This window comes from Colobus angolensis, unplaced genomic scaffold (genome assembly GCF_000951035.1).
Source record: "Colobus angolensis palliatus isolate OR3802 unplaced genomic scaffold, Cang.pa_1.0 Scaffold23, whole genome shotgun sequence".
Taxonomy (NCBI): domain Eukaryota; kingdom Metazoa; phylum Chordata; class Mammalia; order Primates; family Cercopithecidae; genus Colobus; species Colobus angolensis.
In genome coordinates, this window is record NW_012115488.1 from 17,520,715 (window position 1) to 17,533,584 (window position 12,870).

The following is a 12,870-nucleotide window of genomic DNA, read 5'->3' on the forward strand; positions in this document are numbered from 1 at the left end:
AGAAGTCCCAGAAGAAGGAGCAAGCACTCATCTTTGCTGCTCTCCAACCACCTTGAGTGACATCTCTAGGCACAGGAGCAAATCAGATGAATAGAGTTTGAAGTGAACCCTCAGCAAACTGCAGCAACCCTACAGAAGAGGGACCTGACTGTTGAAAGAAAAACAAACAAAAAGCAACGACAACAGCATCAACAGCAACAAAAATGGCCCCCACAAAAACCGTATCCAGGCATCAGCAGCCTCAAAGACCGAAACTAGACAAACCCACGAAGATGAGAAAGAATCAATGAAAAAATGCTGAAAACCCAAAAAGCCAGAGTGCCTCTTCTCCTCCAAATGATCACAATGTCTCTCCATAAAGTACACAGAACAGGGCAGAGGATCAGATGGACGAATTCACAGAGGTAGTCTTCAGAAGATGGATAATAAAAAAAACTATGATGAGCTGAAGGAGCATGTTCTAACCCAATGCAAAGAAGTTAAGAACCTTGATAAAAGGTTACAGGAATTGCTGAATAGGATAAACAGTTTAGAGAGGAAGATAAATGACCTGATGGAGCTAAAATACACAGCATGAGAACTTCATGAAGCATTCACAAGTATCAAAACCCAATTTGACCAAGTGGAAGAAAGGATATCAGAGTTTGAAGACCATCTTACTGAAATAAGACATGAAGACAAGAATAGAGAAAAAAGAATAAAAAGGAATAAATAAAGCCTCCAAGAAATATAAGACTTCATAAAAAGACCAAACCTATGATTGATTGGAGTACCTGAAGGAGACAGAGAGAATGGAAATAAGCTGGAAAACACACTTCAGGATATTATCCAGGAGAACTTCCCCAACCTAGTAAGACAGGCCAACATGCAAATTCAGGAAATACAGAAAACACTATTAAGATACTCCATGAGAAGATCAACCCCAAAGCACATAATCATTAGATTTTCCAAGGTCAAAATGAAGGAAAAACTGTTAAGGTCAGCCAGAGAGAAAGGCTAGGTCACATACAAAGGGAAGCCCATCAGACTAACAGTGGACCTCTCAGCAGAAACTCTACAAGCCAGAACAGATTAAGGGCCAATAGTCAACATTCTTAAAGAAAAGAATCTTCAACCCAGAATTTCCAGCCAAATATCCAGCCGAACTAAGTTTCATAAGTGAAGGAGAAATAAAATCCTTTCAAGACAAGCAAATCCTGAGGGATTTCCTTACCACCTACCCTTCAAGAGCTCATGAAAGAAGCACTAAGTGTGGAAAGGAAAAACCAGTACCAGCCACTGGAAAAACACACCAAAATATAAAGACCAATGACACTACAAAGAAACTGCATCAACTAGTGTGCAAAATAACCAAATAGTATCACGATGACCAGATCAAACTCAGACATAACAATATTAACCTTAAATGTAAATGGGCTGAATGCTCCAATTAAAAGACAGACTGGCAAATTGGATAGAGTCAAGACCCATTGGTGGGCTGTACTCAGGAAACCCGATTTATGTGCAAAGACACACAGAGGCTCAAAATAAAGGTATGGAGAAAAATTTACCAAGCAAATGGAAAGCAAAAAAAGGCAGGGGTTGCAATCATAGTCTCTGACAAAACAGACTTTAAACCAACAAAGATCAAAAAAGACAAAAAAGGGCACTACACAATGGTAACGGGATTAAGTCAACAAGAAGAGATAACTGTTCTGAATATATATTCACCCAATACAGGAGCACCCAGATTCATAAAATAAGTTCTTAGAGACCTACAAAGAAACTTAGACTCCCACACAATAATAATGGGAGATTTTAACACCCCATTGTCAGTATTAGACAGATCAATGAGACAGAAGATTAACAAGGATATTCAGGACTTGAACTCAGCTCTGATCAAGTGGACCCATTACACATCTACAGAACTCTCTACCCTAAATCAACAGAATATACTATTCCAGAATATACCATTCTTCTCAGTGCTATATGGCACTTATTCTAAAATCAACCACATCATTGGAAGTAAAACACTGCTCAGCAATTGCAAAAGAATGGAAATCATAACAAACAGCTTCTCAGAACACAGTGCAAGCAAATTAGAACTCAGGATTAAGAAACTCAATCAAAACCACACAATTTCATGGAAATTTAACAACCTACTCCTGAATGACTCTGGGGAAAATAATGAAATTAAGGCAGAAATCAAGAAATTCTTTGAAACCAATGAGAACACAGAAACAACATACCACAATCTCTGGGACACAGCTAAAGCAGTGTTACGAGGGAAATTTATAGCACTAAATGCCATATCAGAAAGCTAGAAAGATCTCAAATCAACACCTTAATATCACAATTAAAAGATCTAGAGAGACAAGAACAAACTAATCCAAAAGCTAGCAGAAGACAATAAATAAGACTAGAAAAGAACCGAAGGAGATAGTGACATGAAAAATCCTCCAAAAAATTAATGAATCCAGCAGCTGTTTTTTTAAAAAGTTAATAAAACAGATAGACTGCTAGCTACACTAATAAAAAAGAAGAGAGAGAATAATCAAATAAACACAATAAAAAATGATAAAGGAGATATCACCACTGACCCCAAAGAAATACAAACTACCATCAGAGAATACTACAAACTAGTATTTTAACCTCTATGCAAATAAACTAGAAAATCCAGAAGAAATGGATAAATTCCTGGATGCATAAATCCTACCAAGACTAAACCAGGAAGAAGTTGAATCCCTGAATAGACCAATAACAAGTTCTGAAATTGAGGCAGTAATTAATAGCCTATCAAACAAAAAAAGCCCAGGACCAGATGGATTCACAGCTGAATTCTACCAGAAATATGGTAACATTCCTTCTGAAACTATTCCTAACAATAGAAAAGGGGAGACTCCTCCCTAACTCATTTTTTGAAGCCAGCATCATCCTGATACCAATACCAGGAAGAGACACAACAAAAAAAGAAAATTTAAGGCCAATATCCCTGATGAACATCAGTGCAAAAATCCTCAGTAAAATACTGCCAAACCAAATCCAGCAGCATATCAAAAAACATCCACCATGATCAAGTGGGCTTCATCCCTGGGATGTAAGACTGGTTCAACATACACAAATCAGTAGCTATAACCCACTACATAAACAGAACCAATGACAAAAACCGCATGATTATCTCAATAGATGCAGAAAAGGTTTTTGATAGAATTCAACATCCTTTCATGTTAAAAACTCTCAATAAATTAGGTATTGATTGAACATATCTCAAGATAATAAGAGATATTTATGACAAACCCACAGCCAATATCATATTGAATGGGCAAAAGCTAGAAGCATTCCCTTTGAAAATGGGTACAACACAAGGATGCCCTCTCTCCCCATTACTACTCAATATAACATTGGAAGTTCTGGCCAGGGAAATCAGGTGAGAGAAAGAAATAAAGGGTATTCAGAGAGGAAGAGAGGAAGTCAAGTTGTCTCTGCTTGCAGATGACATAATTGTGTATTTAGAAAGCCCCATCATCTCAGTCCAAAATCTACTTAAGCTGGTAAGAAACTTCAGCAAAGTCTCAGGATACAAAAATCAATGTGCAAAAATCACAATCATTCTTATACACCAATAATAGACAAACAGAGAGCCAAATCATGAGTGTACGCCCATTCACAATAGCTACAAAGAAAATAAAATACCTATGAATAAAGCTAACAAGGGATGTGAAAGACCTCTTCAAGAACTACAAACCACTGCTCAAGGAAACGAGAGAGGACACAAACAAATGGAAAAACATTCCATCCTCATGGATAGGAGGAATCAATATCATGAAAATGACCATAGTGCCCAAAGTAATTTACACATTCAATGCTATTCCCATCAAACTACCATTGACAGTCTTCACTGAATTAGAAAAAAACTAGTTTAAATTTCATATGAAATCAAAGAAGACCCCATATAGCTAGAACAATCCTGAACAATCAAAGCTGGAGGCATCACAGTACCTGACATCAAACTATACTACAGGGTTACAGCAACCAAAACAGCATGGTACTGTTACAAAACAGACATATAGACCAACGAAACAGAACAGAGAGCTCAGAAATAACACCACATATCTATAACCATCTGATCTTCAATGAAACTGACAGAAACAAGCAATAGGGGAAGGATTGCCTATTCAGTAAATGATGCTGGGAAAACTGGCTAGCCATAGGCAGAAAAATGAAATTGGACCACTTCCTTACACCTTATACAAAAATTAACTCAAGAGGGATTAAAGACTTAAATGTAATAATACTCAAAACCATATAAACTCTAGAAGAAAACCTAGGCAATATTTTTCAGGATATAGGCATGGGCAAAGACTTCATGACAAAAACACCAAAAGCAATTGTAACAAAAGCCAAAATTGACAAATGGGATCTAATTAAACTAAAGAGCTTCTACACAGCAAAAGAAACTATCCTCAGAGTGAACAGGCAAACTACAGAATGGGAGAAAAATTTTGCAATCTACCCATCTGCAAAGGCCTAATATCCAGACTTTACAAGGAACTTAAACATATTTACAAGAAAAAACAAACAACCCCATCAAAAATTGGGCAAATGATAGAACAGACACTTCTCAAAAGAAGACATTTACATGACCAACAAACATTAAAAAAAAAAGCTCAATATCACTGATCACCAGAGAAATGCAAATCAAAACCACAATAAGATACACCAGTTAGAATGGTGATCATTAAAAAGTCAGGAGAGGAAACAATAGATGTTGACGAGGCTGTGGAGAAACAGGAATGCTTTTATACTGTTGGTGGGAGTGTGAGTTCAACATTGTGAAAAACAGTATGGCAATTCCTCAAGGATGTAGAACCAGAAATATCACTGGACCCAGCAATCCCATTTCTGGCATTATAAATCATTCTATCATATGAATCATTCTACTACAGGAATGATTTATATAGTAGAAGGAATATAAATCATTCTACTATAAAGACACATGCACAGGTATGTATATTCAACACTATTTACAATAGCAAAGACATGGAACTAACCCAAATGTCCATCAGTGATAGAATGGATAAAGAAAATGTGGTACATATACACCATGGAATACTATGCAGCCATAAAAAAGAATGAGATCACATTCTTTGCAGGGACATGGGTGAAGCTGGAAGCTATCATCCTGACTAAACTAACACAAGAACAAAAAACCAAACACCACCTGTTCTCATTCATAAGTAGGAGTTGAACATTGAGAACACATGGACACAGAGAGGGAAACAACACACACCGGGGCCTGTTGGGATATTGAGAGTGAGGGGAGGGAACTTAGAAGATGGGTCAATACGTACAGCAAACAACTCTGGCACACGTATACCTATATATCAAACCTGCAGGTTCTGCACATGTATTTCATTTTTTGTTTTTTGGTTTTTTAAAAGAAATAAAGAAAAAAATAAAAGGTCTCCTAGCTAAGAAAAGCCCAGGTCTCAATGGCTTCAATGCTGAATTCCACCAAACATTTACAGAAGAAATAGTGTCAATTCTACTCAAACTTTTCCAAAAAATATAGAAGGAGGGGGTACTTCCAAATGCATTCTACAAGCCCAGTATTACCCTGATACCAAAACCCAACCATATAAAGAAAAGAAAACTACAGGCCAATATCTCTCATGAATATTGATGCAAAAACTCTCAGCAAAACACTGGCAACATGAATTAAACAATTCATTAAAAAGATAATTTATGGTGACCAAGAGGAGTTAGCCCAGAAATGCAAGGTTGGTTCAATTTACATGAATCAATAAATGTGGTACATCATATCAACAAAATGAAGGACAAAAACCATATGATCATATCAGTTGATGCTAAAAAAAATTTGACAAAATTTAACATCCTTTCATGATAAAAAACTCTCAAAAAACTGCATGTAGAAGGAACATGCCTCAACATAATAAAAACTCATATATAAAAAACATACAGCTAGTATCATACTGAATAAAAGAAAACTGAAAGCCCTTCCTCTAAGATGTGGAAGAGAATAAGGATACTAACTTTCACAACTGTTATTCAATATAGCACTAGAAGTCCTAGGTTGAGCAGGCAGACGACAGAAAAAAATAAAGAGCACCCAAATTAGAAAGAAAACAAATTATCCTTCTTTGCAGAACATAGGATCTTATATTTGGAAAAATCAAAAGACTCTACACATACAAAAACTATTAGAACTGATCAACAATTTCAATAAAGTGGCAGAATACAAAATCAACATACAAAAATTAGTAGCATCTCTATATGCCAACACTGGATAATCTGAAAAAGAAATCAAAAGAGGAATCCCACTTACAATATCCATAAATGAAATAAAATGTCTAGGACTTAACAAAATAAAAGAATTCTTCAATGAAAGCTGTAAAACACTGATGAAAGAAATTGAGAAATTGAAGGGGCACAGTGGCTCACGCCTGTAATCCCAGCACTTTGGGAGGTCGAGGCGGGCAGATCACTAGGTCAGGAGACAGAGACCATCCTGGCTAACATGGTGAAACCCTATCTCTACTAAAAATACAAAAAAAATTGCTGGGCATAGTGGTGGGCGCCTGTAGTCCTAGCTACTCGGGAGGCTGAGGCAGGAGAATGGCATGAACCCGGGAGGCAGAGCTTGCAGTGAACCGAGATAGCACTACTGCACTCCAGCCGGGGTGACGGAGCGAGACTCCATCTCAAAAATAAAAAAAAAATTTAAAAATTAAAAAAAAAGATATTGAAGAACACACGTACACACACAAAACAGAACGATATTTCATGTTCATGGATTGGAAGAATCAATACTATTAAAATTTCCATACTGCCCAAAGCAATCTACAGATTCAATGCAATCCCTGTGAAAATACCAATGACATTATTCATAGAAATAGAAAAACTATCCTAAAGCTTAAATGGAACCACAAAAGCCCTAGCATAGCCAAAGCTATCTCTTTTTTATTTTTTTATTTTTTATTATGACTATACTTTCAGTTCTAGGGTACATGTGCACAACGTGCAGGTTTGTTACATATGTATACATGTGCCATGTTGATGTGCTGCACCCATTAACTCGTCATTTACATTAGGTATATCTCCTAATGCTATCCCTGCCCCCTAGCCCCTCCCCACAATAGGCCCCAGTGTGTGATGTTCCCCTTCCTGTGTCCAAGTGATCTCATTGTTCAGTTCCCACCTATGAGTGAGAACATGCAGTATTTGGTTTTCTGTTCTTGCGACAGTTTGCTGAGAATGATGGTTTCCAGCTGCATCCATATCCCTAAGCCAAAGCTATCTTGAGCAGAAAGAACAAAACTGAAGAAATCACTTTACTTGACTTCAAATAATACTATATAGCTATACTAATTAAAACAGCATGGAAATTGCTTAAAAACAGACACATAGACTAATGGAACGGAATAGAGAACCCACAAATAAGTCCAAACACTTTCACTGAACTCATTTTTTATAAAGGTATCAAGAACATACATTGGGGAAACAACATTCTCTTCAATAAATGGTGCTAGGAAAACTTAATATCCATATGCAGAAGAATGAAATTGGACCTCTATCTCTTGTCGCATACAAAGATCAAATCAAAATGGATTAAAGACTTAAGTTGAAGACGTTAATCTAAAGACTTAAATCTAAGACCTTACTAAACTATGAAACTGCTACAAGAAAACATTGGAAAAACTGCAAGATATTTGTCAAAAATTTCTTGAGTAACACCCCACAAACCACAGGCAACCAAAGCAAAAATAAACAAATGAGATCATATTAAGTTAAAATACTTCTGCACAGCAAAGGATACAATCAACTAAGTGAAGTGATAACCCACAGAATAGGATAAAATATTTGCAAACTATCTATCTGCAAGAGAATAATAATCAGAATATATAAGAAACTCAAATGACTTTATAGGAAAAATATCTAATAATCTAATTTTTAAATGGGCAAAGATTTGAATAGCTATTTCTCACAAGAAGACATACAAATGGAAAATGAGCATATGAAAAGATGCTCAACATCATTATCAGATAAATGCAAATCAAAACTGCAATGAGTTATCTTCTCACCCCAGTTAAAATGCCTTTTATCCAAACATGGGCAATAACTAATACTGGAAAGAGTGTGGAGAAAAGGGAAACCTTGTACACTGTTGGTGAGAATATAAATGAGCAAAACCAATATGGAGGGGAGTTTGGAGATTCCTCAAAAAAGACAAAAAGAGACATACCATCCAATCTAGGAATGCCACTGCTAAGTATATACCCAAAAGAATGAAAATCAGTATATCTAAGAGATATTTGCACTCCCATGTTTGCTGCAGCACTGTTCAAAATTGCCAGGATTTGGAAACAACAAAACTGTTCATCAACCAATGAATGGATAAAGAAAATGTGGGACATATACACAATCGAGTACTATGCAGTCATACAAAAGAATGAGATCTTGTCATATGCAACAACATGAATGGAACTGGAGGTCATTATGTTAAGTAAAATAAGTCAAGAACAGAAGGACAAACTTTGCATCTTCTCACTTATTTGTGGAAACTAAAAATCAGAACAATTAAACTTATGGAGCTAGAGAGTAGAAGAATGGTTACCAAAGGCTGGGAGGGGTAGTGGGAAAAAGTTGGGGAGAAGTGGAAATGGTTAGTGGGTACAAAAAAAATAGAAAGAATAAATAAGAGCTAGTATTTCATAGCACAACAGATTGACTACAGTCAATAATAATTTAATTGCACAGTTTTAAATAACTAAAATAGTATAACTGATACCAAAAATTAGTTAGAATGAATATGACCTATTATTTCACAGCACAACAGAGTGACCATAGTGAATAATAATTCAATTTTGCATTTTAAAATAACTAAAAGCATAAAAAAAGTTAGAAAGATGAATAAGACCTAGTATTTCATAGCACAACAGAGTGACTATAGTCAATAATAATTTAATTAGACATTTAAAAATAACTAAAAGAGTATAATTTGATTGTTTATAATGAAAAGAATAAATGCTTGAGGGGATGAATATTTTCCATGATGTGATTATTACACATTGAACACCTGTATCAAAACATCTCATGTCCCATATAAATATATACTATCAGGTACCCACAAAAAGTAAACATTAATTTTTTTTAATGTGAACAAATTTGATAGGAATAAAAAAGAATACTGAATATCATGGCCACTAGATCAACAGAAAATTTAAACCAAAACTTATGTTCAAAGAATACAAAATTCTTCTGCATTTAGAAATATCAATATCTTTTGTGTTTCATCTTGTGCATGGGTCAATATAGGTAAGCTGTACACTATATGACAGTACATCTGCTTTCCTTTTATATTTCCTGGGCTATCTGGGAAGGCAAATACGTGGGAAGGTTAAATTGATCTGTAAAAAGTAAGATTAGATAGAGAAAATCTTGAAATTATACTTATTTAACTAATATTTATTGAATACCTACTATGTGTCAGAGTATGATTCAGTATGGATTCACCAAAACATTTGGAGTTCCTCCTGGCACTTTTTTTTTTTAAGCCCTTGGCATAGTACCTTGTATGATGTAGATCTCCAATTAGAATTGAATGAATTAATGAAGGAGATAAAACAGTGGGGTTCCTAATACTTTCCATAGAGAAAAATCAACAGAGATAGTGCTGTCTCTTAAAGATGATGGGGTTCAGGAGAGCCTACCCCAAAATATGACACCTTGGCATTTGAAAAAACATCAGAAGCCAAAAAGTCATTTTTACCTTCCCCAAGCCATTCTTTCCTGAAGCAAGTGATAAACCCTAAAAAGGATTTTCTGAATTTCTCCAGAAGCAGGTCACAAGACACTTATTGAAGAGATATCCTCCCTATACCTGGGGGACAGAAATATTCTTCTTACCTCTGAAGACAGAGTCACAGAGACAAATCTGAAGAAACAAGTCTTGCTAAGTTCCCCCCAGTTTATTGCCATTTTAATCATACTTTTTTACCCAATTATACTGCTCCACAATTGTCTATTTCTTCATGAAACCTACCATAAAACAATACATTGGCTTTAAAAATACACTGTTTATCCATTTCTTTGAGTCTTCATTTCCTTATGAAGCCTCCTGTCATGTAAAGCTTATGAAATAAATGTGTATACTTTTCGCTTATTAATCTGTCATTTGTTATCAGGACTACCACAATGAACCTAGCAATGAGGGAAGGAAAATATTTTATCTTCCCCTGTGAGGATAATATCATTTATCAAACTCAAGTTTTTATTTAAATTTTGATAATATATGTAAAATATACTAGAGACTAGAGCCTGTATTTTACCTAATATCTATTTTATTTAACGATTTAGATTTTGTTCTGAAATCAGTTATTTTATCAATGATAAAATTATATGGGGATAAATAGAATTTAACATTCCTAGAATAAGTTAAAAATGTGATGACAGACATTGATGATAAGTTGTGTTTAAAAAACTATGGGCTCATGACATGTTTGAATCCACATAGTAAGAAAGAAAAATCTATACAGGCATTTCCGGTTAACTGAGCAGCGCATGTGCGGCCGGAAGTAACATCAGCCACAAGAATTCAGTAGCTGTACTGTGTGGCGCAGTGGTCTAGGCACTTCTTGTACACCTGCTGATGAAACTCCTGTGCAAGATGATCTAGAAGCAGAACCTCAAATTGCAGGAGTGGAACCTAAAGTTGCAGGAGGCCTCAAATCTGACCCTATCAGAAACTCAAAATGGAGATGTGTCTGAAGAAACAATGGGAGATGGAAAGGTTAAAAAATCAAAACATTCCCTGAATGTGGGCTTATCAGAAGCTCAAAGTGGAGATGTGTCTCAAGAAGCAGTGGAAAATATGTAAGTTAAAAAATCTCCCCAGAAATTCACTGTATTAACCAACGGAGAAGCAGCAATGCGGTCTCCCAATTCAGAATCAAAAAAGAAAAAGAAGCAAAAAAGAAAAATGATGAATGATGTTGGGCCTGATACAAAGAAAAGCAAAGCAAAAACTGAAAACAAAGGGGAATCTCAAGAAGAAATTGCTGAGACTCCTAAAGAAACAGAAAATAATGTGGAGAAAACAGATAATGATGAAGACGACAGTGAGGTGCCCAGCCTACCCCTGAGACTGACAGGAGCTTTTCGAATATACTTCATTTGCTTCTCTATATAGTCTTGTCAATGAAAACACTGTGAAGGCAATAAAAGAAAAGGGCTTTACAAATATGACTGAAATTCAGCATAAAAGTATCAGACCACTTCTGGAAAGCAGGGATTGTCTAGCAGCTGTAAAAACAGGCAGTGGTAAAACCCTGGCTTTTCTCATCCCTGCAGTTGAATTCATGGTTAAGTTAAAGTTCATGCCCAGGAATGGAAGTGGAGTCCTTATTCTCTCCCTATGGTAGAACTAGTCATGCAAACTCTTGGTGGTTCTCAAGGAGCTAATGACTCACCGCGTGTATACCTGTGGGTTGATAATGGGTGGCAGTAACAGATCTGCTGAAGCACAGAAACTTACTAATGGGATCAACATCATTGTGGGCACACCAGGCCGTCTGCTGGACCATATGCAGAATACTCCAGGGTTTATGTATAAAAACCTGCAGTGCCTAGTTATTGATGAAGCTGATCGTATCTTGGATATTGGGTTTGAAGAGGAATTAAAGCAAATTATTAAACTTTTCCCAACACATAGACAGACTATGCTCTTTTCTGCCACCCAAACTTGAAAAGTTGAAGACCTGGCAAGGATTTCTCTGAAAAAGGAGCCATTGTATGTTGGTGTTGATGATGATAATACTAATGCAACAGTGTATGGTCTTGAGCATGGATATGTTGTTTGTCCTTATGAAAAGAGACTCCTTCTGCTCTTTACATTCCTTACAAACTGAAAGAAGAAGCTTATGGTCTTCTTTTCATCTTGTATGTCCATGAAATACCTTTATGAGTTGCTGAATTACATTGATTTGCTTGTCTTGGCCATTCGTGGAAAGCAAAAGCAAAACAAGCATACAACCACATTCTTCCAGTTCTCCAATGCAGATTTGGGAACACTATTGTGCGTAGATGTGGCAGCAAGAGGACTGGACATTACTGACGTGGACTGGATTGTTCAGTATGATCCTCCGGATGACCCTAAGGAATATATTCATTGTGTGGGTAGAACAACCAGAGGCCTAAATGGGAGAGGTCATGCCTTGCTCATTTTGCGCCCAGAAAAATTGGGTTTTCTTTGCTACTTGAAACAATCCAAGGTTCCACTAAGTGAATTTGACTTTTCCTGGTCTAAAATTTCTGACATTCAGTCTCAACTTGAGAAATTGATTAAAAGGAATTACTTTTTTCACAAGTCAGCCCAGGAAACATGTAAGTCATACATATAAGCCTATGATTTCCATTCTCTGAAACAGATCTCTAATGTTGATGACTTAAAGTATTCTCAAGTTGCTCTGTCATTTGGTTTCAAGGTGCTCCCTTGTTGATCTGAAAATCAAGAGCAATGAAGGCAAGCAGAAAAAGCATGGAGGTGGTGGTGGATTTGGCTACCAAAGTTGAGAAGTACAAAATCTCTAAACACATTAGCAAGAAATCATCCAATAGCAGGCAGTTCTCTAACTGAAGACATGCTATTCTTTCATCTTGAATAACTTTGTTTTAAAATGAGTTTTCCCCTTGATTTAACAGGATTGTTGTAGCCTTTAGAATTTAAACGTATCTAACACGAGTACAAATTGACTTGGGTTGCAAGCACTGAGCACTTACTTATGTCAAATCTCTCTTCTATATTGGGATATAAAACAGGTTTTAATTTTCTTGGTTGCCCAAGGGCAGAGCAAGGAATATCTGGACTTTCTT

General features: G+C 36.1%; 1 pseudogene; it reads left to right on the forward strand.

The window, feature by feature from the left end:
* Window positions 1-12,634, forward strand: part of LOC105513467 — a 40,258-nt pseudogene extending 27,624 nt beyond the window's left edge.
* The last annotated feature ends 236 nt before the right edge of the window (window positions 12,635-12,870 follow it).